General features: G+C 45.3%; 1 pseudogene; it reads right to left on the bottom strand.

Moving 5' to 3' along the window:
* Nucleotides 1-448: 448 nt before the first annotated feature.
* On the bottom strand, nucleotides 449-844 carry LOC113223031 (annotated as a pseudogene).
* Nucleotides 845-4,740: the final 3,896 nt, after the last annotated feature.

Raw genomic sequence — 4,740 nt, 5'->3', positions numbered from 1 at the left:
TAGTTACTTTGGGTGTACAATTCACAACCAGTTTTAATAGGGCTTATTGCTCAAAATTAGATGTGCCGCAGGTGTGTGTGTGTGTGTGTGTGTGTACACGCATATGTATATGTGTAGTCAAACAGGATATATGGTTATGTGCCTGCTTTACATTTTTTCCAGGCTAATTTTTATTGCCATTGCATTTTATGATGTGGAATTGTGGGGAATCAGTTACCCATTCATTGCCTTGTTAGGGAACTCTCACATTTCCTCCTGAAGAGAATCTTGGCTCTGCCTGCAGGGACTCCCTTGATGCACTTTGGAGGGGATGTGGGTTATCCTCTTCAGAAACATTTTCTTTCTTTCTTTTCTTCTTTTCTTTTCTTTTCTTTCTTTCTCTTTCTTTCTTTCTTTCTTTCTTTCACTTTTTCTTTTCTTTCCATGTGTGAGTCAAAGATTTATTTCTTCATTTCTTGCATTTGAAGTACTCTTTGATGACATCCTCAGCCTGAGACTCCTTCCATAGTCCTTAACTAGTACACAACTGCAACCAACCACTTTACAGGGTTTCTCCTCTCTGTCAATTGTACAGGGGCCTCCCATTCCCCTAGTTTCTTGTTGTCGTCACCCTTGATTAGGTTGATTTGGTGTTCAGCACAAAGGGCCTCCACTAACTTGACATATATAGGCTTATCACAGTTGGATACAAGCACACAAAGGTGGGCTTGGCGCTTGTCTAAGGCTTTGGCACTTTGCGAATTCCATATGCTAGGCCATCATGGATGAGGGCGGTCTTCAGCACCTCCTGTAAAGTAGTATTAATGTCCACAACACCTCCAGCAGCAATGTCTTCCTGGGCCATGATGGTGGGTTATAGGTGAAGCCCAATCTCAAGCCTCTGCCTCCACATGACTTGGCAGCGGCAGGGAAAGAGAGGAATGTTCTGTCTGGTGCATGAGTTTTCATAACAGGATCTATTCCAAGCCCCAGTTCAGTTTGTTATTAAGATATATGGCTCATCTCTTCACTGGCAATGGAAAGTTCCAGCATTTCAAGTAGAATCTCAACCTCAGAGCCACACTATACTTTTCAAAAGCTTGGCTAAGAGAAATGCTACTTGTGGATAAGTGCCTGCAGAGTACATGTATTCGATCCTCTAGATAAATATTCTTAAATCTATTCCCAATTTAGCCAGAGTCATGGACTTGTGAGCTTGACTACTTCCCACTGACTCCTTGAAGAATGACTTTTAATGCTTTGTGCTTTGGTTGAGGGGCATGATACACATTATGCAAAGTATGGTTTTGAACACTGATTCCTATCTGTTGCAGGGATATTGTTGAGGATGTGGCTTCTCTATGAAGCCTCTCTATGAAGACCTAGAGGAGAATATGCTCTTTGGTCCTCAGTATGTGGAATAGTTGTGCTTTTTCTTAGCAACCTGCAAATATTCTGGATCTCATAATGTGTCGTATATCCCTCTCCCCATCAGCAGCTAGGGTCTTAGAGCCAAATGAGTGAACAACCATGAGCCCACACAAGAGGACTAATCACTCGGGTTGGCACAGTTGGTGAGGTGGAATCAGAGCCTGGGGTATAGGCAAGACGCTGTAGTGGCTCAGTCTGCCATGGGCAGATCCAGATGTTGAGTGTCAGGGAACCCCCTCCCTAGGGGAGGGTTGGTGATGAACATGGATCCTCCAAACCAGCCTAATGCAGGTGCCTGTAGGCTATTACTGCCCCTGAGGGTTAGGGTTGGGGTTAGGGTTAGGTATGTTAGGGTGATGACATGGCACACCTGGTTCTATACCTATACCCTTGTCCTCACCAGCTCTGTATCCTTTATTAACACACGTGAATGGCATTGTTTGGAGCAGCAGCAACTGCATGTGAGCCAGATGCCATGTGCTTTCCATTGTTTCACCCATCACAGTCCCCAGGGGTAGGTACATTCACACCCCAAAGTTCACTTCTATTATGTGAGCCAGGGAAGCAGTATACTAGACATTAGCAGTGTGGGCTGTGGAGTCAGGGGACCAGTTTCAAATCCTGCCTCCACCTCTCACTAATTGAGAGGCCTTGGATGAGACATTTAGTCTATTTATCTATAAAACAGGAACAAAACACTGCTTACAAACACAGCTGTGACAGGAAACACATTATGTAACCACTGTGAACAATTTAGCACAGAGCTTGACCCAGTAATAAATGCTATGAAGAAATATATTGTGGTAGTGAAGACTTTTTGGTTTTTGGAATTGGATACACCTGAGTTCAAATTCCAGCTCTTCCAGGGTCAACTGTGAAAACTTGGGCAAATTTCCAACTTCATTAATCCTCACCTTTTTCCAACTGCGAAATGGGGCAAATACTGCATACAAAACTCATGGCCCACTGCTTGAGATGAAGTGTGTGCTCCATAAGTGATAGCTTTAGCTACTTGTTATTTTACTGCTATACCAGAAAGAATGCAGCTCAAGCTAAACAGGCAAGATGGAACATCCAAGGCGATTCTGCAGAGCTGCCGACCCTATGCGGCAACCGACCTCCATCTCCAACACATGGTAGCAACAGTTACTTAGATGGATTGTGTTCTACGTACTAGGCAATGAGCTGAGAGTTTTATATTTTTGTTTTACCTGGGACTAGGTATGGCAGATCTTAATATTTTGGGGGCCACAAGTACTGAATCAGCCTGGTTCCAATCAAGAGATAGAAACCACAAGTGGTTTATGCAGTGGAAGTTTAATATAAATAATTATTCAGCTATGATACATGAGCAACTATATGATGTAAAGAGAACCTTATAGGGCTACTCTCCCTACAAGTGGGGAAGAGTATCCAAGAAGGACAATCTAGGATTGGGGTCCCCTCCCCAGGCTGGAGATCAGATATTGTTGGAGAAGGTATCATTGCATCCCCCTACATGGCAGAGAGATTTGCTGGGTTGCTTGGTCTAGAGCTGGTTGCAATTATTGGACAAGCAGGAAACAAACCTCCATAGCCCATGTCCACACTGCTGGGTTGAGTGTATGAGCATGTAGAATGATTGGGTCTCCAGTATGGACAGAAGGCATGGATTGCATGGTGCCTGTGTTGGGAGGATACTAAGTGGGCGATCACCATATCAGGCCAAGACTAGTTGCCTGGGACCTTCTGGGCACATGGCTGGAGCAGAGCACCACTGGATCTCCTCACAGCAGCCAGACCCAGGAAGAGAAGCTCCTTTCACCTGTGCTGTTCTCTCAGCACCCTCCACTGAGAAAGCATCATGTTAAGCTCACCGTAGAGGAGAAATGCTCATGGGAATCCTGTCCATTGTCACAGAGCAGGTATTAGTGGGTGAATATGGAGTTGAGAAGTCATAAGTTGTAACTGGCATAGATATTATGGGGCATTTGAAGAACGCTGTGAACACATATGCATGGGTCCATATATTCATGCATGTGCACGTATGTGTAATTATTCACACAATTCATGGTGGATACTACTTCTAGGGTGTTCACAGACCCCAGGTAGAGAGTGCCTGGAGGGAAAATTATCCAAGGCAGGCCCATTCATTGTTCCAGGGCAGCCACAAGAAAGCCTCCCTTAAGCAGCAGAAGTCTCCGGGGCAGGTGGGGCTAGGCAGCATGAAAGAATTGGCCGCAAGAGTTCCCAACCCTGTCCCAATTATGCAAGGTGACTTTTCTTTCTCTTCCTTCTCCATTCCCTTCCATATTGCTCATGCACCCAAAGGGAGACTTGAAGACTCTCTAGCAGGGCAAGGCCATTTTCTTTTGGCATTTTTCTCTCCCTAAAATCTAGCCTGATTATCAGCTTAGACACACAATAGGCTATGTGCTATGAAAAACAGGCATCCTGGGTTATTTTACAAACTCATGGATAGTCATTTTGAAATCGCCTTCACCTTTGCAAAATTAGGACTGAGACAGTGAAAGAAAGCTAACTTAACCGACTCCATCTTGCTTCTAACCTCCAAGCTGTCTTTGTTCATTCCTGGGCATAGGCTGAACTAACTTTGGGAGAAACTTAGTTTGTAGTTATAGTTTAAATAAAGATGGTAGCAGCCCTTTCCCAAAGCAGACCTCCTTCTTCTCTGGGGACTAGACTAACATTAGCCACAGGATTAGAAATTATGGTTTAGGAGTCACGCAGCTGGAGGCTACAAGATTCTGACCCTCCCTAAACTGCTCCTGAGATCAGCCTTTGAGATATTTTGCAGACCCTGCACTTGATGGATCAGCTGGCACCACCCAGATGGAGAAACTGGCTCGTCTGATCTTGTGGCCCCCACCCAGGAGCTGACTCAGCGCCAGAAGACAGCTTCGACTCCCTATGATTTCATCCCTGACCAATCAACACCCCTGGCTCACTGGCTTCCCCCCACCAAGTTATGCTTAAAAATTCGGCTCCCTGAATTCTCGAGGAGACTGATTTGAGTGATAATAAGACTCCAGTCTCCCCCACAGCCGGCTCTGCGTGAATTACTCTTTTTCTACTGCAATTCCCTGTCTTGATCAATCGGCTCTGTCGAGGCAGCAGGCAAGGTGAACCCCTTGGGCGGTTACAATCTTCCTCCTTCAGTGAAACTCCAAGTTCCTCGTTGATAGTGGCAAACACCAGTTGCCATATTTTCTACTGTTTCTGGCACAGAAAGTCCCTGTTCATGGTCCTGCTGGATGTAAGGGCCCAGGTGCTGAAAAGTTATCTCCCACCTCACCCCAACCTCATCAGTGGGGCTGGATACTGGCAGTG

This window comes from Piliocolobus tephrosceles, unplaced genomic scaffold (assembly GCF_002776525.5).
Source record: "Piliocolobus tephrosceles isolate RC106 unplaced genomic scaffold, ASM277652v3 unscaffolded_37835, whole genome shotgun sequence".
NCBI lineage: Eukaryota > Metazoa > Chordata > Mammalia > Primates > Cercopithecidae > Piliocolobus > Piliocolobus tephrosceles.
This window is presented reverse-complemented; position numbering and strand designations above follow the sequence as displayed.